The following is a 24,357-nucleotide window of genomic DNA, read 5'->3' as shown; positions in this document are numbered from 1 at the left end:
ACACAGTCACACAGTTTTCGTGGATCCGTGTGGTGAGGTGAGTGCAGACTGGCTTGGAAAGAACAACCTCTCCCACATCACCACAAGTTTGATGATGCACTGATGGTGTTCAGTTCAGGGACTGGGTCACACCTTGTTAGAAGCTGGAGATTCACACCTGTGAGCAGCTTTGTCAAGCAAAGGACTTGGGGTGGGGTTTTACAGGCTTTATGGGAGGTGTCAGCCTGCACTGATCCTTTAGCATTTGGACTAAAGTTTGTCAACGGGGAGTCCCGAGGAGATGTGGGCACCTTCTTGCTTATTACCAATCATTTGGTGATTCATATTTTTCTGTTGGGGTAGGAGGGACAGTGAGGCAATGGGTGAGAGGGTTAGGAGGAAGAGCCTTGGAGACAGGGAGAGTGCCACAGTGGACATTCTTAGTCATTTTGGGTCCCTCACAGTGCTCGGAATAGTGACCAGGACAATTTGGACACAGGCACATCCTGAAGCGAGTTTGTGCAGAAGATGGACAGACCCTTGGAAACAAATCACTGCATATGGCATATGATGGAGGCCAGTATCACATCTGGGGTGACACTGAAGGCCGTGTGTGGTTTCCTGGGTTGGTGCTGCTGTCCCTGTGAACAACTTCACAAAAGGGAAGATGTTTGCAGGGAGATGTACACTGGGGGAGGTGGAGCTGGAGGCCCTGGTGGAGATGCAGACGTCAGGTGTAGGTAGTTCATGGTTGTGAGACAGCAGATGGAGTCCATTCAGGGAGGTGTAGAAGAGAAGCCAGTGCACCTGTGCAGTGTAGAGGAAGCACTGTCATCAGAGGCCTGGCAGCTGTGTGCCTTTGTGGAAGCTCCTCAACCTCTCTGAGGTGCAGACCCCTCCTTTCACCAACTGGAAGACTAATAATAGACTGATCACTGGGCAGTTTGGGTAGATAAATGGGGTCATTCACAGGAAAGCCATTGATGTGGGTTCCCAATCAAAAGATAGTTGTGTTCATCAGCATGGGGCTGGGGTATGAGCAGGGCTCTTGGGGGGAGGGAGACATAGTATAAAATTGAGAAAAAGTTGAGAACATATTCTTTCACTATTCCAAATTACAAGATGGACAAGGTGTTCTTTGAGTCCTCAAAGCTGGATAGGGAGGGAAACCTATCACTTTATAATAATTCTACTCTGGTTTATTAGCTACATTCTTAAAATTGCGGCCACTGTACCTGTAATGGTGGGAAAAGAATACAATAGCGGGCTACTGGCAATGCTTCCCGAATGAATGTTCAGTGAAATTATGTTGGCAATTTGACCTTGGCTATGGTTGGAATATTTACAGCACGGAAACTGGCAAACACTACAAACCAGAGATTAATTTATTGTGTAATTGAATGTCTGGACTTAACACTAAGGTAGCATATATTAATAATGAATATTATTCCTAAACCTGTATAATGTATGTGGCCATTACATTATGTATAGTGTAAAATTGAGAAAAAGTTGAGAACATATTCTTTCACTCTTCCAAATTAGAAGATGGACAAGGTGTTCTTTGAGTCCTCAAAGCTGGATAGGGAGGGAAACAGAGTGCAGTGACCAGACTACCCATGCCCTGAACCAGGCAACCTGGCATTGAATCCCAGATCCCTGTCTCTTGCTGGGAGATCATGAGTAGAGGACAGCCACCCTCTGCCTGTTTCCTCCCTAGACATGGTCCATTTGCTGCAAGATTAACGCACCTGCATCCTCCTACCCTCTTATCACCTCACACTCCTCCACCTCCAGTACCCTCCATTACCTTTCGGTTTCCTACTACATCTAAACACCCTCAGGGACTTCCGGTTGTCCAGTGGTTAAGACTCTGGGCTTCCACTACAGGAGGCACAGGTTTGATCCATGGTTGGGAAACTATGGGCCCACATGCCACGTGGCATGGCCAACACACCCCCATAAACAGAAAACACACCCTCGGTCCCCTCCCTCATTTCCAAGCTAAGGGAATGGGACTCCTCAAAACCCCCTGACACCATCTGTTGTCCTTGGACCAAGCCATAAGAAGGACCGGGGGCTGCAGAGTCCAGAGACTTCTGCATGGATTCTCTCTGACCCCCTCTGGGGTTGTGACGTTGAGGAAGTTCCCTGTCAGCCCTTGTTCTCCATTTCCTTAGTCCTGGAATGGCAGTATTAGCAATTCCTTCCATTGATTAGAGGACAGGGGAGGGTACATGTGCCATGCAAGCCCCTGAGTGCCCAGGTGGTCCCCTAGGTGCCTCTTTTGGGAGGTGGGTAAGGATCCTCCTGTCCTCTGTCTGTGTCTATAGAAGTAGGTTCAGGTTTAACTGAAATGAATTTAACAGTGGTAAGGAAAAAATTATTCTGATATTTATTAAAATGGTAAGACATTCTTTATTCAGTACCACTGGGATAGGTGTCAAGATTACTACAATATGGGAGAAAATTTTAGTTCAACTTTAGATACAGTAAAGACAACTGAGGATTTATAGACAAGGAGCAAATTGAAGGGTTCAGTGGATGGAAAATTACTAATGGGAAACATCAAGTGTGAGGAGGGTTCTTGCTACATTGACTTAATAAGAATCTTGCTGAAGAAAGACCAGAGACATCAGATATCAAAGATAGGAATTGAGGATTTGATCAGAAGATCAGGTATGAATGGTTGAATTATTCTTACCTAACTACCTTTGCAGTTTTCTTTCTGAAACTGAGCTAAGCCATCCCTGCAAGGATGTGGGAAGGGCCAAGGACCAGTGGGGAAGAGAGCTCAAAGGAATCTGACTAAAGCTTAGGCAAAGAGACAGGGGTCCCAGGTTCAATCCCTTGTCAGGGAATTAGATCCCCCATGCATGCCACAACTAAGCGTTCACATTCCACAACTGAGAAGTCCGCATGCTGCAACTAAAGATAGCGCATACCACAATGAAGGTCCGGCACAGCCTAAATAAATAAATAAATATTTAAAAATAAAATATAGCTTAGACAGAGTCTGTCAATTCCTGTTGTTCAAAGAAGGAAGAGACCTTTTTTCCTCTGAAGAACACAGGTTTTTTTTTCTCATTTGTTTGCTTTTGTTCCTTAAGGAATAGCTGAGAGGAAATCAATATGTACCTGGAAACTGGCAGAAGGACTCCGGTACAACCAAGGCTGTAAGAAACATACACATGTAATTGGACAGGAAGGGAAGAAAAGTACTGGGGTCAAAAGATGTGTGACTCAGAGGAGAAGGGAGATCACATGGGCAGACACCCACCCTGGCCAGTGAGCTGATCAAGCCACAGACTGGGTGACCCAGTCCTAGGTTCTATGTGGTAGAGGCAAGCCTCCTTACCGGTTGAAGGACCAGTGGGACACAGAGAAAGGTTGGAGGAGCCTGGACTCTGTTTGGAGGAAGTGTGCATGCTCCCACCTGGCTCGGGGACCGGGCAGAGAGAGGTCCGCTTCAGCAGCTGCCGGTTTCCAGTGAGCAGGTGCACCACACACCGCAGCCAGAGCAGAAAAAACGCTCTGGCTCCACTAACTCCATGCCCCAACATGTCGCTGGATCTGGGGCAGTCAAGACCAGGGAAAGACTCCATTTATGGATGAAGAGGCAGCCCAGTCCCAGGGCAGAGCCCAGATGGGGCTGCGGTGGCCATTGTGGGAACTTGCTCTACCAGTACATGAGAAGCAGTCCACATCTCTGATGGTAGCTGTTTGGCCACAGCTCACCCACTCCACCATACATGCAGAGAAACCACACTGGCCCTGCCTTCTCCCTGTGGAGCGGTGCCACAGCAGGGCGGGAGTGGCGGAGGCTGGAGACACTGATCAGCTGGGAGAGAGTAAGGGGTCTTGTCCCAGAGGCAGGATAATATATCAATAATTGCCCAGCCTGAAGACCAAAGAAAGAGCCCAGAGACAAGGACAGAGACATCAGTGGTTTAATGGATACGTATCTTACTTATCCAGAGCAAGGTCCATGAGAGACACTCCACCATGGTCCAGACACATTAGGTAGGAAGTGGCAGCAGTCTTTTTTACTGTGGAGCAGAGGGAGTTTACCTGATTTAAAGGGAATTGATGTGAGGTTGGCTCATCAATTCTTAGGGAAAGCCGCAGAGGAGTATGCCACTCACAGTCCCTTTGATAAACTATCAATGTGAAGAAGTTATGAACTAAAGATTAGAACAATTTCTAGGACTTCCTTGGTTGTGCAGTGGTTAAGAATCTGTCTGCCAAAGCAGCGGATGTGGGTGCAATCCTTGGTCCGGGAAGATCCCACATGCTGTGCAGCAACTAAGCCCGTGTGCCACAACTACTGAGCCTGTGCTCTGTGACCCCCATCCCTCAACTACTGAAGCCCGCGCCTAGAGCCCATGCGCCACAACAAGAGAAGACACCAGAATGAGAAGCCCTGAGCACCACAAAGAAGAGCAACCCCCTGCTTGCCGCAATTAGAGAAAAGCCCGTGGGCAGCAATGAACACCCAACACAGCCAAGAAAGAGAGAAAGAAAGAAAGAAAGGAAGGAAGCAAAAGAAAGAGAAGAAAAAGAAAGACACACGATCACTAGCTGTGGCTAGAGAAAGAAGGTGGGCATTGACTGATTAGGTCTTATGATTAAGAGAGAAGTTCAGCCATGTGAGTAGGGTGCCAGTGAGTCAGACTTGGTGGAGCAGGGGATGTATAAACAACAAAAATACAGCCATTTTTGGTGCCTGATAATACCTCAGCTTTTCTCAGTTGGGCACAATCACTGACGATGCAGGCAGGAGAGCCTTTTCTGGGGGACCAAAAGTAGTGCTTTCCTTCTTGTTTAGCTGCCTCAGGCCTGCTGAATATCTCGTCTCCGTATTCCCAGTTACGGTCCTGTAGCTTTTTTTTTTTTCTCTGACCATAGCTTACAAAATTACTTTTATCACTCCAGTCTGCATGCATTTCAAGAGCAATAGAATAATGTTTACTTGCTTCTAATTACCAGTGGATGTAAACTTGGGTTGGCTCCAAGGAGTCTGAGATTATGTCCAAACACTTCAGTAATCAGTAGCACTAAAGACTCTTAAATGGGGCTTCCCTGGTGGCGCAGTGGTTGAGAGTCTGCCTGCCAATGCAGGGGACGTGGGTTCAAGCCCTGGTCTGGGAGGGTCCAACATGCCGCGGAGCAACTGGGCCCGTGAGCCACAACTACTGAGCCTGCGCGTCTGGAGCCTGTGCTCTGCAACAAGAGAGGCCACGATAATGAGAGGCCCGCGCATCGCGATGAAGAGTGGTCCCCGCTTGCCGCAACTAGAGGAAGCCCTTGCACAGAAACGAAGACCCAACACAGCCAAAAATAAATAATAAATAAATAATAAATAAAAATTAAAAAGAAAAAAAGACTCTTAAATGCTCTGAAGAATCTCGCCAGGCTTCCCTGGTGGTGCAGTGGTTGAGAATCTGCCTGCCAATGCAGGGGACACGTGTTCAAGCCCTGGTCTGGGAAGATCCCACATGCGGCGGAGCAACTAGGCCTGTGAGCCACAATTACTGAGCCTGCGCATCTGGAGCCTGTGCTCCGCAACAAGAGAGGCCGCGATAGTGAGAGGCCCGCAAACCGTGATGAAGAGTGGCCCCCACTTGCCACAACTAGAGAAAGCCCTCGCACAGAAATGAAGACCTAACACAGCCATAAATAAATAAATAAATTTTAAAAATTAAAAAAAAAAGAATAACAGCAGATACTATTTAAAAAAAAAAATCTCGCCAATTCCCTCATGGATCCCCCACACCTTAAGAAGGATGGAGCCTCCTCCCAGCCTGCCCCCCCGTTGATTTCCCAGCGCTCCGCGCGATGCTACTTGGCTTTTTTCCTGGTGCTTCCAGTGGGGAGCGCCACTCCTTGAGCCTTTACCCTTACATTACCCAGAAGAAGTTGCGCTAAGGCGATGTTCATCCAATGAAAATCTAGAAAATGGACATTTCCGGGAGGGAGAACATCAGGGAGGAGGACTTCCGGTGTCTTCGTGGCGGACGTTTTGATTGTTGTTGAGACTGTGGACCTGATCAATAGCTCCGCTGTGCGGTGTTGAGAAAGAGGTGAGAGGCCTAGGAGGCGGAAGTGTAGGGTTTATGCGCACTACACGGGCGGGTCTTACGGACGGGGACGACGCCGCCGCTTGCGGGGAGTAACCGTGCCGACTCCGACCCGGTCGCTGGACTGTCGCCGCTCCGCTCCGCGTAAAGGCTCCGATGGCGGCGCCTGCGCTGACGGACCCACCTCAGGTAAACGCTGCGGTCTCCGGGTTCTCGCCTGCCCGTTTCCCCACCGAAATACGAACGCCCCGAGTGAGCGTCGCCTGGTCACGTCTGCTCCAGGACAGTGAGGGCTTCAGGGGTGGTTTATCTATTTCTGACCACCAGTGTATGCGGTGTGAGTGAGGCTTGGAGATGCAACTGAAGCAGGAACATCCCGGGGACGTGTACTCCGTCTTGTTTCTGCGGGGAACCAAGTTTGAGGCCAGGCTGCATCTGGAGTGGTAGCTGAGAGGTTGTGCCTTTCTTCTTAGGGCCCTCGGAGCGGTGGAGAGTTTTGAGTAAAGGAAGGACACGATCTGAGTTAGGCTTTTGAAAATTCTCCAAAGCCTGTTCAGTGGAAGAAAAGACTGTAGGTGGGTGATGAGGACTTTGAGGCAGAGGGAAGTTGTGGCTTTTCCAAGGTCACAACTGATAAACGGTAGCACTGGGGACGGAGGCAGGCAGGGGAGATTAGCCAGTCAGCCCGAGGTTACCTGGCTCTGGTACCGCCAGGGGACCAGGGAAGGCCTGAGCCCCTGGAGTACCGCATGGTCACTTTCTTCTATGGCCTGCTTGTTCCCACAGATTCCCAGGGCTGCAGAAGCACTTTTGGTAAATGGAGGTTGTCCCAATCCCTCACTTGTTTTGACCCCCACGCACACAGTCTCTGTATTTGAGGTGTCTTAGGGCTCTTCACCTGCCATTCTGCTAGCTTTTTGGTTTGGGGACCTTGGAGAATCTCATGCTCTGGGTACTGAGTGCAGACCCAGACGTTCTATGGAAGGAGTATGGAAGGTTACTCCTAGAACCCACACCAGTATGTGGAAGTACTTTGAGGTGAGGTTGAGTTGGTTTAGGTAAGTGCAGGTCTCCTTTATTTTCTGGTGGGAATAAACAGCACAGAAGAGCAGGATTTCGGCTTCAAATGACTGCCTGTTTGTTTTGAAGGCAATGGGAGGTTCAGATCAGAGGAGGGAGGTTTTCTTCCCCAGGTCTCAAGTGGCTCCATCTGGTTGGGCGGTAGGGGAAATGTGTGGGAAGATGGATTGTGGGTTTTCAGGAGTGAGACCGTTCATGGTTTTATTTGTCCCTGTTATACCAGGGCAGTGTGACCTTTGAGGATGTGGCCGTGTACTTCTCCTGGGAGGAATGGTGTCTTCTTGATGAGGTTCAGATACACCTGTACCTTGATGTCATGCTGGAGAACTTTGCAGTTGTATGCATGCTGGGTAAGGCCCTCACACCCACCCCTATCCTCTGAGCTACGTTCTTCCTTTCTTCTCTTCCTCAGGGGCAGCTCTGTCCTCACATCTGGAACATGGGCACTGCTTTCTTCTTAAATTCCTTGGTTATGTGCTGTGGTTACTATGGCTAGGCAGAGTGCATCCCTAGTCCTTAGTGCCCGAACACCCGTAGACCCAAAGTTACAGGTAAGGATTCAGGGTCAGTAGTCTTTTTTTGTTGATTGTTTTTAATTTTACTGAAGTATTGTTGATTTACAATTTTGTTTTAATTTCTGCTGTACAGTAGGTCCCTGGTTATCCATTTAAAATACAGCAGTGTGTACATGTCAGTTCCAAACTCCCTAACTATCCATCCCCATCACCCTTCCCCCCTGGCAACCACAAGTTCATTCTCTATGTACGTGAGTCTGTTTCTGTTTTCTAAATAAGTTTATATGTATCAATTTTTTAAAGATTCCGATATAATCGATAACATACGTTATTTGTCTTTGTGTTTGTGACTTACTTCACTCAGTATGACAATCTCTAGGTCCATTCATGTTGCTGTGAATGGCATTATTTCATTCGTTTCAATGGCTGAGTAATTTTTTGTGGTATATAAACACTACATTATCTTTATCCATTCAACTGTCGATGGACATTTAGGTTGCTTCCATGTCTTGGCTATTGTAAACAGTGCTGCATTGAACATTGGGGTGCATGTATCCTTTCAAACCATGTTTTTGCTGGATATATGGTGAGGAATGGGATTGCTGGAATATATGGTAACTCTATTTTTCGTTTTTTGAGGAACCTCCATACTGTTCTCCATAGTGGCTGTACCAATGTACAGTCCCAGCAGCAGTGTAAGAGGTTTCCTTTTTCTCCACACCCTCTCCAACACTTGTTATTTGTAGTTTTTTAATGATGGCCATTCTGACTGGTGTGAGGTTATACCTCATTGTATTGAATACTTTTGATTTGTATTTTTCTGATAATTAGCGATGATGAGCATCTTTTTATGTGCCTATTGCCCATCTGTGTTTTTGCTTTGGAGAAATGTCTATTTAGGTCTTCTGGGTTGTTTGTTTTTTGTTATTGAGTTGTATAGCTGTTTAGATATTTTGGAAAATGAAGCCCTTTTCAGTTATATTATTTGGAAATAGGTTATCTTTTTGTTTGGCTTATGATTTCCTTTGCTCTGCCAGAGCTTATAAGTTTGATTAGGTCCCATTTGTTTATTTTTGCTATTATTTCTGTTGCCTTGTTAGGGTCAGTAGTCTTCCCCTCTGCCTGGTGGTAGATCCCTCCTTGTTTGCCCTTTCTATGGCCAAGTGACTGTCCAAATTAATGGTACCCAGGTTTTGCTCCATTTTGGTACCTGACATTTTTTTGTGTGACTGTGTGACAGTATTTTCACTGATCTGGTCACTACTACAACAGACCATGAAGTGTGGCTGCAAGACACTTTTTCAAGGTTCCAGTTTCTCTGTATCCACGTCAGCATCTGTTATTTTCTTTCTTTCTTTCTTTCTTTTTCTTTCTTTCTTTCTTTCTTTCTTTCCTTCTTTCTTTCTCTCCTTCCTTTCTTCCTTTCCTTTCTTATTAATTAATTAATTTATTTTGGTTGTGCCAGGCCTTAGTTGTCGCAGTTGGGCTCCCTAGTTGTGGCTTGCGGGCTCCTTAGTTGTACCACACAGGCTACTTAGTTGTGACATGCAAACTCTTAGTTGTGGCATGCATGTGGGATCTAGTTCCCTAACCAGGGATCAAACCCCAGCCCCGTGCATTGGGAGCACGGAGTCTTAACCACTGCGTCCCCCGGGAAGTCCCAGAATCTGTTATTTTCTATTCTTTTGTTTTGTTTTGTTTTGCCCTCACTGAGGGGCATGCAGAATCTTGGTTCCCCAAGAAGTGATGACCAGGGATCGAACCTGCACCCCCTGCAGTGACAGCATGCAGTCTTAACCACTGGACCGCCAGGGAAGTCCCTGTTATTTTCTGTTCTTTTGATCATAGCCATCCTAATGGTTGTGAAATGGTATATCTTTCCCATTTCAATTACATCCCTTTTGGTGTGCTTATTGGCCATTTGTATATCTTTAGAAAAATATCTGTTCAAGTCCTTTTTTCTTAATTAATCAAGTTGGTTTTTTGGTTGTTGTTGAATTACAGATTTATCCATAGATTCTGGATATTAATCCCTTTTTATTTGGTTTTGTTTTAGTGGTTGAGCTATTCTTTTTTATTTTATTTTATTTTATTTATTTATTTATTTGTTTGTTTATTTATTTATTTATTGGCTGTGTTGGGTCTTACGTTTTTGCGCGCGGGCTTTCTCTAGTTGCAGCGAGCAGGGGCTACTCTTCGTTGTGGTGCAAGGGCTTCTCATTGTGGTGGCTTCTCTTGTTGCGGAGCACAGGCTCTAGGCACACTGGCTTCAGTAGTTGTGGCACATGGGCTTCAGTAGTTGTGGCTCATGGGCTCAAGAGCGCAGGCTCAGTAGTTGTGGCACGCGGGCTTAGTTGCTCCGCGGCATGTGGGATCTTCCCGGACCAGGGCTCGAACCCATGTTCCCTGCATTGGCCGGTGGATTTTTAACCACTGCGCCACCAGGGAAGCCCTTAATCTCTTTTTGTATACGTGTTTTGGAAATGTTTTCTCCCAATCTGTGGTTTCTTTCTTACTGTGTTTATAGTGTCCTTTGATGTTAAAAAGTTTTTCATTTTTTTCCGTTTTCCCTCCAGCTTTCTTGATGTATAATTGACACATAAGATTGTGTAAATTAAGGTATGAGACCAAAATTGTTCATTTTTATGAGGTTGGTTTGTGTATTTTTCGTTTTGTTGCTTTTGCCTTTGTTGTCAAAGGCAAGAAATCATGGCTGAATCCAACATTTTGAAGCTTTTCTTGTTTGTTTTTTCTTAGAATTTTTTAGTGTTAGCTCTTACGTTTAGGCCTTTGATATATTTTGAGGCCTTTGTTTTGTCCTATAGTTTAGGCCTTTGATATATATATATTACGTTTAGGCCTTTGAATTTTTGTGTATGGTGTTAGGTAAGGTTCTAATTTCATTGCTGTGCAGGTGGGTATCTGGTTTTCCCAGCACCATTTGTTGAAAAGGCTGTCCTTATTTCAATGTAAATCATCCTCTTGTTAGTAATTATTGCATCATATATTTGAGGGCTGATTTTTAGATACTCTAGTCTCTGTTCTAGTCCACTGGAGTATATATCTGTCTTTATGCCAGTAGCACTTTATACTGTTTTGCTTACTGTAGCTTTGTAAGAAAGTTTGGATTCATGTGTTGTGAATCCTTCAACTTTGTTGTTTTTCACAATTGCTTTGGCTGTATCGAATCCCTTGAGAATCTATGTGAATTTGAATCTGAGTTTTTCTGTTTCTTGAAGGCGTCATTGTTTTTGATAGGGATTGCATTGAATCAAAAAATCCCCCATGTGAGTGTTAAAATTGATGAACCTTCACGAACACATCATTATCACTCAGAATCTAAAGTTGGCGATAGGGTTCACTTGTGGTGTTGTACATTCTGTGGGCTTTGATAAATGTATAATGACATGTATTCACCATTATAGTATCATACAGAATGTGTTCAATTTTCAACTAAAAATTCTCCGTGCCCCACCTGTTCATCCCTTCTTCCCCCGTACTCCTTGGTATCCCCTGATTACTTTTTTACTGTCTCATTAGTTTCCCCTTTTTGAGAATGTCATATCCTTGGACTCATACAGCATGTAGCCTTTTCATCTTGGCTTCTTTCACACAGTAATATGCATTTAAGTTTTCTGCATGTCTTTTCATGACTTGATAGCTCATTGCAGTTTAGCTGTAAATAATGTTGCTGTTCTCTGGATGTATCATGTTTATCCATTCATCTACTGAAGGACTTCTTGATTACTTCCAAGTTTTGAAAGTTATGAATAAAGCTACTGTAAATATCTGTTTGAAGGTTTTTGTGTGGATGTCCGTTTTCAACTCCTTTGTCTAAATACCATGGAGTACAATTGCTGGAGGATATAAGATTATGTTTAGTTTAGTAAGAAAGTACCAAACTGCCTTTCATGGTGGACTCTACCATTAAGCATTCCAATTGGCAATGAATGAAATTCCTGTTGCTTCACACCCTTACCAGGATTTGGTGTTGTCAGTGTTTGGATTTTGGCCATTTTTATAGGTATGTATTAGTACCTGCACTTTTTAAATAATTTATTTATTTTATTTTTATTTATTTTTGGCTGCATTGGGTCTTTGTTGCTGCGCATGGGCTTTCTCTAGTTGTGGCAAGTGGGGGCTACCCTTTGTTGCGGTGCGCAGGCTTCTCATTACGGTGGTTTCTCTTGTTGTGGAACACAGGCTCTAGGCGCATGGGCTTCAGGAGTTGCAGCATGGAAGCTCAGTAGTTGTGGCTTGCAGGCTCTAGAGTACAGGCTTAGTAGTTGTGGCACATGGGCTTAGTTGCTCCACGGCATGTGGGATCTTCCTGGACCAGGGCTCGAACCCATGTCCCATGCATTGGCAGACGGATTCTTAACCACTGCACCACCATGGAAGCCCTGGTATCTGCTTTTGAGTTTAATTTGTATTTCCTTGCATCTTTGTATATGCTAAATTTTCACATGGATGTCTTTTAATGAGGTGTCTGCTAAGGTGTTTTGCTCATTTTGTATTTAGGTTGTTGTTTTCGTACTGAATTTTAAGGGTTTTTTGTACTTAACTTTTAGACCCATGATCCATTTTGAGTTCATTTTTTGTGAAGGGTGTAAGGTTTGTGTCTAGAATTCATTTCTTGGCATGTGATGTTTGGTTGTTCCAGTACTATTTATTCAAAAGACTTCATTTTTCTCCATTGTATTGCACTTGCTCATGTGTCAACGGTCTGATTAGTGTATTTCTGTGGCTCTATTTCTGCGCTGTCAACACTGTTCATTGATTAGTTTCTCTATCCTTTCAACAATACCACACTGGTTTGATTACTTCTTTTTTTTTTTTTTTTTTTTGCCTGCTAGGCCTCTTGTAGGATCTTAGTTCCCCAACCGGGGATTTAACCCCTGGCCCTCAGCAGTGAAAGTGTGGAGTCCTAACCAAGGGACCACCAGGGAATTCCCAGGCTTGATTACTTTAGATACTGTCTTATTTTACTTTTTCTTTCTTTCTTTCTTTCTTTTTTTTTAAGATACTAAGTCTTGAAGTTGAGTAGTGTCAGTCTGCAACCTTTGTTCTTCAGTATGGTGTTGGCTATTCTAGTACTTTTGTCTCTGTGTATAAACTTTAGGATCAATTTATTTATATCCACAAAATAACTTGCTGGGGTTATGATTTGGATTGCATTGAAACTATAGGTGAAGTTGGGAAGAACTGACATCTTGACTGTAGTGGATCTTCCTATTTATGAATGTGAAATATCTTTCCATTTATTTAGTTCTTTGATTTCTTCATCACAGTTTTATAGTTTACCTCATGTATATCTTGTACATGTCTTGGTAGATTTATAACTAAATATTTCTTCCTTTTTCGCTCCATTTGTTCGGGGGTAGGGGTATTAATGTACATGGTCTTGTGTTTTTAATTTCACATTTCACTTGTTTATTCCTGATGTATAGGACAGTGATTGACTTTTGTATCTTATCCTTGTATGCTGAAACTTTGCTATAATTGTTTCCTAGTTTCAGTATTTTTTGTTGTTGTTGTTGTTCTATATTTTGATTTTTACATAGCTGGTTATATCATCTGTGAATGAAGGCAGTTTGATTCCTTCCTTCCTGATCAGTATAACTTTAATACAACTTTCTCTTCTCATTGCATTAGTTATGACTTATAGTGTGAAGTCAAAAGTGAGTTGTAAGAGGGAACATCCTTGCTTTCTTCATCTTACTGGGAATGTTTCTAGTTTTTCTCTAGTAAATATGATGATAGCTGTAGAGTTTTATTTAGATTATCAAGTTGAAGTTTTTTTCTATTTTTAGATTACTAGGAAATGGAGATTTTGATCGTGAATGTGTGTTGGATTTTCTCAGATGCCCACGACCCCACATCTGTTGATGAGATCATGATTGGTGGATTTTTTTTTTTTTTTGGCTGCACCACAGCTTGCAGTGTCCTAGTTCCCTGACCAGGGATTGAACCCAGGCTAAAGCACTGAAAGTGCTGAGTCCTCACCACTGGACTGCCAGGGAATTCCTGCAGGTTTGTATTTAAAGTGGGTTTCTGAAAAAAAAATAATAAAAAAAATAAAGTGGGTTTCTGGACTTCGTTGGAGTGCATAGGGGTTAAGAATCCACCTGCCAATGCAGGGGATACAGGTTTGAACCCTGGTCCGGGAAGATCCCACATGCTGTGGAGCAATTAAGCCCATGCACCACAACTACTGAAGCTGGCACGCATAGAGGCCATGCTAAACCACAAGAGAAGCCACCACAATGAGAAGCCCATGTACCACAACAATAGAGTAGCCCCCGCTCGTCATAACTAGAGAAAGCCCACATGCAGCAACAAAGACCCAATGCAGCCAAAAATAAATAAAAAATTAGGGCTTCCCTGGTGGCTTAGTGGTTAAGAATCCACGTGCCAATGCAGGGGACATGGATTCGAGACCTGTTCCAGGAAGATCCCACATGCTGTGGAGCAACTAAGCCCGTGCACCACAACTGCTGAGCCTGCACTCTAGAGCCTGAGAACCACAACTCCTGAGCCTGTGTGCTACAACTACTGAAGCCCGTGCACCTAGAGCCTGAGCTCTGCAACAAGAGAAGTCACTGCAATGAGAAGCCCGCGCACCACTACGAAGATTAGCCCCTGCTCGCCGCAACTAGAGAAAGCTGCACACAGCAACAAAGACCCAATGCAGCCAAAAATAAATAATAAGTAAATTAAAATTTTTTTCTTAAATTAAAAATAAAACCACAATGAGATACCACCTGACACATGTTACAATGTCTGTTATGAGAAAGACAAGAAATAAGTGTTGGTGAAGTTGTGGAGAAAAGGGACCCCTTGTGCACTGTTGGTGGGAATGTACATTGTTGCAACTACTATGGAAAACAGTATGGAGAATCATTACAAGGTTAAAAAGTGAACTTCCATATGGTCCAGCAATTCCACCTCTGTGTATTTATCCACAGGGAGTGAAATTATCATGTCAAAAGGATATTTGTACCTCACGTTTATTGCAGCATTATTTACCATATTCAAGAGATGGAAACAACCTAAGTGTCCATTGATGGATGAGTGGATCTAACAAACATGTGGTATATATGGCATATTATTCAATATTATACAACCATAAAAAAAGATGGAAATCTTGCCATTTGCCTCAACATGGATAGGAGGACATTATGCTAAGTGAAATAAGTCAGAGAGAGAAAGACAAATCCACTTGTCCCACTGTTTCCTTGGAGGATTGGTTCCAGGAGCCCCTGCATATACTGAAATCTGTGGATGCTGAAGTCCCATAGTCAGCCCTCTGATTCTGAAGTTTTCCCATTTGTGGATTCATCCAACTACAGATCATGTGATCCTGTGTGTATTTGTTGAAAAATATCCATGTACAAGTGGACCCAAGCAGTTCTAACCCATGCTGTTCCAGGTTTAACTGTACAACATGAGTATACTTACATGTTGAATCTTTAAAACAAGAACAACACCAAACTCAGATACAGACAAAGGATTAGTGATTGCCAGAGTGGGGCAAGGTGGTTAGATGAAGTGAGTGAAGGGTGTCAGAAGTTACAGACTTCTAGTTATAAGATGAGTAAGTCCTGGGGATGTAGTGCACAGCATAGTGACTTTAGTTAATAAAACTGTATTGTATATTTAGAAGTTTCCAGAAGGGTAGATCTTAAAAGTTCTCATCACAAGAAAAAAAAAATGTACCTATGTATGTTAACTAAACTTATTGTGGTAGTCATAGCAGTGTATACATAAATCAAATCATGTGGTACAACTTAAAGAAATACAGTGTCTCATGTCAGTTTTATGTCAATGAAAGTTTTTATCTTCTCTGATGCTCTTCCTTTCTCTATGAAACCCAAATTTTTTGATCTATATCATTTTTCCTCTCTGAAGAACTACTTCTAATACAGTCTCACAATTTTTCTGTGTCTAAGAACGTGTTTATTTCATCATCAGTGTTGAAGATTTATGTTGCTGGTTACCAAATTCTAGGTTGGAGATGTCCCCTCCTCCTTCCCACTTTAAATATTTTACTCCATTCATTTCTTATTTCCCTGAGTTCTAAGGAGAATTCAAATGTAATTGTTTTTTTTTTGGCTCCTCTTGGGAAAGGTGTTGATTCCTTTAGCCTCTTTTAGGTTGTTTTCTTTTTTTTTCTGCATTTGAATGTGGTAAGCCTAAAGATGTAGTGTTTTTGGCATTAAACCTGCCTCATGTTCCCTGAGCTTTCTGGATCTGTTGGTTGGTGTCTGACATCATTTTGTTAGAAATTCTCCATCATTATTGCCTCAGTTATTTCTTCCATTTCTTTTTTTCATTCTGTTTGAGATGTTTCTATAAGTGTGTGTTAAATCTTCTGTAGCTCTCCCACGCGTGTTGTATATTCTGGTGTTTATTTTATTTTATTTTTTGTCATTTTTCAGTTCACTTTTCAGTTTTGGAAGTTTCTCCTAAGAGAACATGAAGCTTAAAGATTCTTTCCTTAGCTGTATGCAGGGTATGAATAAGCCCATCACGTCATTCTTTTTCTTTTTTTATATAAATTTACTTATTTATTTATTTTAGCTGTGTTGGGTCTTCATTTCTGTGCGAGGGCTTTCTCCAGTTGCAGCAAGTGGGGGCCACTCTTCATTGCGGTGCACGGGCCTCTCACCATCGCGGCCTCTCCCGTTGCGGAGCACAGGCTCCAGACGCGCAGGCTCAGCAGTTGTGGCTCACGGGCCCAGTTGCTCCGCGGCATGCGGGATCCTCCCAGACCAGGGCTCGAACCCACGTCCCCTGCATTGGTAGGCAGACTCCCAACCACTGCGCCACCAGGGAAGCCCCATCACGTCATTCTTAATTCCTGTTATAGTGTACTTGATCTTTAGCATTTCTTTTTGGTCCATTGTTAGAATTTTCATGTCTCAGCTTACATTTCCCTTCTGGCGTTGTATGCTGTCTGCTTTATCCATTAGTAGACATTAATTAGCATATTTGTCATAATTATTTTATATTCCCAGTGTAATCATTCACACATCCCTGTGATATCTGATTTTGATTCTGAAGCTTTGTCTTTTCAAACTGCTTTGTGGGACACTGCAGGTCTTCAGAAGACGCCATGGTTGCAAAGACTTAGATCAATGAGATTCTGCCAGTACAATAGTTGTTTAGGTGGGGAGATACATTCCTAACATTTTGTACTCCATCCACTGTACATCCTTCCCTATGGCTCCACCGGATGTTCTTTTTTTTTTTGGCCACGCTGCATGGCATGCCCGACCAAGAATTAAAGCTGTGCCTCCTGCATTAGAAACAAAGAGTTTTAACCACTGTACCACCAGGAAAGTCCTTCCACCAGACATTCTTTATGTAATATTTAAATATTGTGTATTGTGTACTGAGTTCCTCTGGGCCAGTGTTGGCTATTCAGCCATCCTGATTATGTTAGGACTTGTATCATTTGTGGCCCGTGTAGTTGGCCAGATCGGGATGGAGAGTCCTTGGGGCTTTACGGGATGGACATGACTCTGGTTTCAGCAAAAAGCCTCAGAGGTAGCCTGATTATGATGAATGGCAGCTGGGAGAGGCTATGATATCAGGGCTGTGTTCAAGTCATATCAGGAAGTATGAATTCCTTTTGAAGAGCGTTTTAGTGCCACTGTCGGTGGCTGCAAAGCACTTCTCTCGACTTTCTCCATTCGTGACATTCTGCCAACTTGTCATTTCTACTACTTCCCATTTTTAGAATGACTGTGGCCTCGGATTCATTCTCTAACACCTCTCTAAACCACTTATCTCATGTGGTCTTTACACCGCTTTTCCCATAGTACCTACTGACACTGTTTGTGTCCTCAACATAACGAATCCTTCAATATTTCTTGAATGTCAGAGACTTGTTTGCAGTCAGATTTTTGGAGGTCTGGACATACGCTTCTGTACACTATCACAGGTCACCAGGAGATGTGGTCCTGGTAAAAGCCATTGACAGAGGAGTGAATTGTGGAAGATGCCTATCGCCTTGGGCCACATCCAGTCCTTGTGTCCTGTACTTGGTGAGAGCAGCTGCTTCTCAATTTGGCCCCAAATTCATTTCGTGAATACTATCCTGTGGACTCGTTCTTTGACTTGTCAAATGTAGAAATGTGATGGCCTTACTCCCCCCAATAAAGTCAACATGAACTTCACCATCACTTCTTTGTTTTCAGGTTCTTTTCCTGGAGTTGAGAATGAAGAGATGCCTTCTGAACAGAGCGTATCTGCAGAAGGAGTGTCACAGATGAGGACCCCCAGGGCAGGTTTGTCTCCTGAGAAGACCCAGCCCTGTAAGATGTGCATTGCAGTCTTGAGAGACATTTTGCACTTGGCTGAAGAGCAAGGAACAAATAGGGAGCAGAAAGCATACACATGTGGGGCATGTGGGAAACAGTTCTATTTCACTGCAAACCTTCAAGAGCACCAGAAGCAGCACATTAGAGAGAATCCCGTACGGTATGGTATGCGGAGACCCTCATTTTGGTAAAGCTACTCCTTCCACACAATAGGGAATCTACCTACCTACATGGAGATTGGGTACAACTACGTGGCCAACATGGAACTGTTCTGGGCAGTGTGAGGGACTCGGAAGGACTAAGAATGTCCAGTGTGACCCTACGTGGCCTGGTCTCCAAGCATCCTCTTCCTAAGCCCTTGATCCATTGCCTCACTGTTCCTTCCATCCCTCCAGAAAAATGTTAACTCACCAACATGATGATTTTTAATTAGCAAGAACTTGCCCTCCCCCCCCTTGGGACCCACACTTGATCAACGTACCTTAAAAGCTAAGACTGAATGCAGGCTGACCCCTCCCACGAAGACTTAAAAACCTGTGTATAAAACAATTATAACTTTAAGGGCTTCCCTGGTGGCGCATTGGTTAAGAATCCCCCTGCCAATGCAGGGGACACGGGTTAGAGCCCTGGGGTGGGAATTTCCCACATGCCACGGAGCAACTAAGCCCGTGTGCTACAACTACTGAAGCCTGCGTGCCTAGAACCCATGCTCTGCAACAAAGAGAAGCCACTGCAATGAGAATCCCATGCACTACAACGAAGAGTAGCCCCCACTCGCCGCAACTAGAGAAAGCCCGTGCGCAGTAACGAAGACCCAATGTAGCTATAAACAAACAAACATAAATAAATAAATGTATTTTTTTAATCGTGATTTTTATTGCATTTATTTCAGGAATTTTTTTTTTTTGACCCTATCACACAACATGCATGATCTTAGTTCTGACCAGGAATCTAACACATGCACCCTGCTGTGGAAGCCTGGAGTCCTCACCACTGGACTGCCAGGGAATTCCCTTTCTTAAGATTGTTGATGTTGAATTTTGTTTTTCATGTGTCTATTTTTTACCTGTGTGTCCTGTCTGGTTAAATTTCTATTCCTATCTTTTGCCTACTTTTATTTTGTGAGATATGGCTATTTTCTCTTTTTTTTTGACAAAAGAGAGCAGGTAAACAACAAAGACATCTGTTAGATTTCACTCATTCACCAATAATGTGAGTGATTTCTTTTCTGAATGTAATTATAATTTGGAATAGTGAAAGAATATGTTCTCAACTTTTTCTCAATTTTATACTATGCATAATGTAATGGCCACATACATTATACAGGTTTAGGAATAATCCGCATTATTAACATATGCTACCTTAGTGTTAAGTCCAGACATTCAATTACACAGTAAATTAATCTCTGGTTTGTAGTGTTTGCCAGTTTCCGTGCTGTAAATATTCCAACCATAGCCAAGGTCAAATTGCCAACATAATTTCACTGAACATTCATTTGGGAAGCATTGCCAGTAGGCTGCTATTGTATTCTTTTTCCACCATTACAGGTACAGTAGCCACAATTTTAAGAAGGTAGCTAATAAATCTTAGTAGAATGATTATAAAGTGACAGGTTTTGCATCGTTGTTTTGAAAATCATTTACTGGATGAATAGTTGACTTAAATTTTGCCTATTTAAAATGTACATTTTGGGGTTTCCCTGGTGGCACAGTGGTTAGGAATCTGCCTGCCAATGTAGGGGACACGGGTTTGTGCCCCAGTCCGGTAAGATCCCACATGCCGCGGAGCAACTAGGCCCGTGAGCCACAACTACTGAGCCTGTGCGTCTGTAGCCTGTGCTCCACGACGGGAGAGGCCGCGACAGTGAGAGGCCCGTGCACTGCGATGAAGAGTGGCCCCTGCTCACCGCCACTGGAGAAAGCCCTTGCACAGAAACTAAGACCCAACACATCCAAAAATAAATAAATATATTTTTTTTAAATTTAAAAAATATAAATAAAATGTACATTTTGACATACTTGTGTATAGCCCTCCAACCAGTTTCCTCCTGCCATCGTTAATTCATCCTCAACATTAAAATGACTGATGCAAGAGCATATTCTACTTTTGTAATAGATATTTTCAAATGTATATTTAAATGGAATGACTGTGTTGGACCCTTCCTGTATCTTACATCATTTATCGTGTTTATGCACATTTTTTTGTGTTTGTGTATCATGATTTACTTAGTAGTTTTTAACATTTATAATCCTAGGTATCATGTCTTTGAATACATAATTTCTTAGAATGCATTTCTAAAATAAGAGAGCCCTGGGACTACCCTGGTGGTACAGTGGTTAAGAATCCACCTGTGGGCTTCCCTGGTGGCACAGTGGTTGAGAGTCCACCTGCCAATGCAGGGGACATGGGTTCGAGCCCTGGTCTGGGAAGATCCCACATGCCACGGAGCAACTAGGCCCGTGAGCCACAACTACTGAGACTGCGCATCTGGAGCCTGTTGTCCACAACAGGAGAGGCCGCGATAGTGAGAGACCCGTGCATCGCGATGAAGAGTGACCCCCGCTTGCTGCAACTGGAGAAAGCCCTCGCACAGAAACGAAGACCCAACACAGCCAAAAATTAATTAATTAATTAATTAATTAATAAAAAAAAAAAAAAGAATCCGCCTGCCAAGGACTTCCTGGTGGTGTTGTGGTTAAGAGTCTGCCTGCCAATGCAGGGGACACGGGTTCAAGCCCTGGTCTGGGAACATCCCACATGCCGTGGAGCAACTAAGCCCGTGTGCCACAATTACTGAGCCTGCGCTCTAGAGCCCACGAGCCACAACTACTGGACCCCGTGTGCCTAGAGCCCATGCTCTGCAAAAAGAGAAGCTACCACAATGAGAAGCCTGCGCACCTCAATGAAGAGAAACCACTACAATGAGAAGCCTGCACACCTCAATGAAGAGTTGTCCCCACTTGCCGCAACTAGAGAAAGTGCGTGCGCAGTAACGAAGACCCAACACAGCCAAAAATAAATAAATAAATAAAATAAATTAAATAACAAACAAACTGAGACCAGGACTTCCCTGGTGGTCCACTGGTTAAGACTCCAATGCAGGGTGCACTGGTTTGATCTCTGGTCAGGGAACTAAGATCCTACATGCTGTGTGGCAAGGCCAAAAAGGAAAAAAAAGAAAAACAAACTGAGACCATGAGACCACCTGACACTCATTAGGATGGCTAATATGTAATATATATATTTGTTGGACAAAATTAGAATTTTGGACTGGTTTTATAATATAAGTCAGCACCAACCATTACATATATTTATTGTTTCTCCTCCCACCATATGTCTCCTCTATTTCTGCATTCCAAACATGGTGGATATCTTCAGATCTCTGATAACTCTGTGAAGTTATGTGTGGGGCTCTAGAGGTGCTGTTTCGTCTACCTGGAACTCCTGGATCTGAATATGCTTAAAAAATTTGTTTTTAAAGTAACCATATAAGATACAAGTACATAAAGACACAAACTTCTATGTCTAAATTTCCTGTTTCTTTCCATTGTACTCAATTAGTTAATGAAAACTTTCCCAAGAGTGGCTACTAGGTAGTAAAGTATAAGTAGATTAAGTAAATTCTGTATAACTAGATAAAATTTTCATTTTCTGGATATTCTATTAGCTCTAGAAATGCAAGAATTTATCTGTTCTTATTCACCAATATATCCCAATTAATGAATGAAAATTGAAAGACCCTTAGCCAATCACCTTTTCATTGTATAATTATTTGTACCTGACAATCACCTAAGTTAAAAAAGAAAATTAAGGACTTCCCTGGTGGTGCAGTGATTAAGAATCTGCTTGCCAATGCAGGGGACAAGGGTTCCAGTCCTGGTCCAGGAAGATCCCACATGCTGCGGAGCAACTAAGCCCATGCGCCACAACTACTGAGCCTGCGCTCTAGAACCCACGAGCCACAACTACTGAGCCCGTGTACCACAACTACTGAGTCCCGTGTGCCTAGAGCCTGTTCTCCGCAACAAGAGAAGCCACCGCAATGAGAATCCCGAGCACCGCAATGAAGAGTAGGCACCACTCGCCACAACTAGAGAAAGCCTGCACGCAGCAATGAAGACCCAACGCAGAGAAAAATAAATAATAAATAAATTAAAAACAAATTGAGGTCCAGACCTCTCAAGTGGCTGAACTAGGAAGGAGTAGATCCCCAAATTTCCCTTAAAAAAATTAATTGATTCACTGCAGAAATAAGACATAAATGTTTAACAATATTAGGAAAATAATTTTTTTGGAGCAGAAATCATAGAAGAACCTAGAGACACCGGTGTCACTGCTGATGAGCACAAAGGGGCTGAAAGCTGGGAAATCCGGAGCTAGTAGCACAGATGTTTCCATCAGTTTCTGGCCTGCATTTACGATTACAGTAACACAAAGACTCAAAATGGAAGAGAGACAGTAAAAAGAGATGAAGAAACTCACCAGGATAAGGATGGTGCATGTGGCTGTGGCCACGTGGGGAGGTCTGGGGTAAAGTCTGTTGCTGTGGTTGTATTGGGCTCACTGCTTGTATCTGTGCAGGACAAATATCATGTACCCACTGGTCCAGATCTTGAAGCCCAAATAACATCCAGGGGATAAAATATGAATGCATGTAATAAGCCGAGATTTCTGTCTGACGTGGCTGAGAAACAGTATGTAAAATTTTTTTTCACACATATGTGCTGTTTCCAGGACCAATCACGTTCATAGGAATGTAGACATTTACCAACAGCTGAAGGAACCAGAAAAGGAAAGTAAAGAAGCCAATGCATTTGGGGGGATTGAATTCTGAAGTCTATCCACCAAGAGGTTCTTGGGCAAAACTTAATGGCCAGGAAGCCACTCAGAAGGCAGGTAGTGCCGAGAGAAACCCCTGTGGCCACTCTGTAAATACAAGACAAATGTACACCCAAGATCATAGAGGAAGTGTTTCAATCCAAAAGCTGTCATTGTCTGTGGGATCCCTCTGGAGCAAAGAGCCAAGTTGTTGTTGGGGAGGCTAATAAAATAGTCTTGTTCAGGCTTCAGAGACAATAGGCTTTTGACTAAACAAAGACTCTGAAAGAGCTACACATCGAGCTGCTAGACTACATGCAGGTCAGCAGAAACAGTGCTAGTCAGTCTTGGGATACAACAGATAAAGAAGGGAGTAAGTCACAAAGCTTCCTGGGACTTGGGAATCTGGCCAGTTCCTGCAATTCAGCGAACATTCTGAGACTTACAACTAAAGTATCAAAACATTTGCGATAATAGCCAGAGCTGCATACTTGCACGCAAGCTGATGACTATCAGCTTGCGGCTTGGTGTTAAAAGCAGGACTCCTTTGGGCAGCACTCTGAAGTCCCACCCGTGGGGTGGACTCACCGCCCGGGACGTTCCCAACTGGGACTCCAGATTGCTGTTCAAGGGAATTCCTAGCTGCCACTTGGATCTGGAAGTAGGTGTCGGCCCAATTCGGTGATGTATGCTCTGTTATATACTCTGTTAATATTCCTCTCCCTCTAATGATTGTATATTGAAATTTATATACTCTGTTAATATTCTTATTCCTTTCCCTCTAATGACTGTATATTGAAGTTAAGTTAAATCACTTTCTATTAAAGATTTGATTGAAGCTGTTTATTCGTGTGAGACGAGTGGTTATTTTGCCAGCGAATCCAACGAACCTTAAAACCGAAAGCAGGCTTTTGGCAAAACAGTTGTTGGCCAAGATCAGTTGGTTGACAGTCTGATCAGTGGGTCTCAACTTGTAACTGGTGAGCAAGGTGAAGTTATGAAGACAAAGGCAGGAGGAGTTTTCCAGGACCCCAGCTCCAGTGTGAGTGAGGAACATAATCTCTATTTCCAAGTTGGCATGCACATCACTTTCATATCTAGGAGATATTGATTTTAATTTGAGACAAAGAAATGGTAGAAAGATAAACAAATGTATTACCTACTTCTACTCAGCTCTATCTTCTGCTCAGCTGTATCAGATAAATGGGCACTGAGTAATCTGGAGAAAGTAAATCTTGCCTAATATACAGGTGCTTCTAAGCTCAGCCAGTTATTCAATTGTGTTTTTGATAGTTATATTTTTTCCAAAAAACAGAAAAATCTATCTTGGGTTAGGAATCCACCAATATTGATAATTTTGTAAAGTCTATATTAAGAAAATTGTGCGTTGCACGCGAAACTGCTGTTTTTAGTGAAACCTCTGGGTAGCCTCTGTACATCAGATCAAACCATTTTCAGTAATAGATAAAAATGCGGAAATACAAGGTGAAATATGATCTAAAGATTAGCACATTCACTAGCTGGGGCCAGGATAAGTAGGTACGCATTGACTGATTAGGC

General features: G+C 43.2%; 1 long non-coding RNA gene across 1 annotated transcript; it reads left to right on the top strand.

The window, feature by feature from the left end:
* Nucleotides 1–1,070: 1,070 nt before the first annotated feature.
* LOC130705758 (uncharacterized) lies at nt 1,071–18,808 on the top strand. Its single transcript, XR_009006150.1, has 3 exons — nt 1,071–6,245; nt 7,549–7,687; nt 17,857–18,808. It is a non-coding gene; the product is annotated as an uncharacterized LOC130705758 (long non-coding RNA).
* The last annotated feature ends 5,549 nt before the right edge of the window (nt 18,809–24,357 follow it).

This window comes from Balaenoptera acutorostrata, chromosome 19 (genome assembly GCF_949987535.1).
Source record: "Balaenoptera acutorostrata chromosome 19, mBalAcu1.1, whole genome shotgun sequence".
NCBI lineage: Eukaryota > Metazoa > Chordata > Mammalia > Artiodactyla > Balaenopteridae > Balaenoptera > Balaenoptera acutorostrata.
The sequence above is the reverse complement of the archived record's forward strand: the minus strand, read 5'-3'. Positions and strand labels throughout refer to the sequence as shown.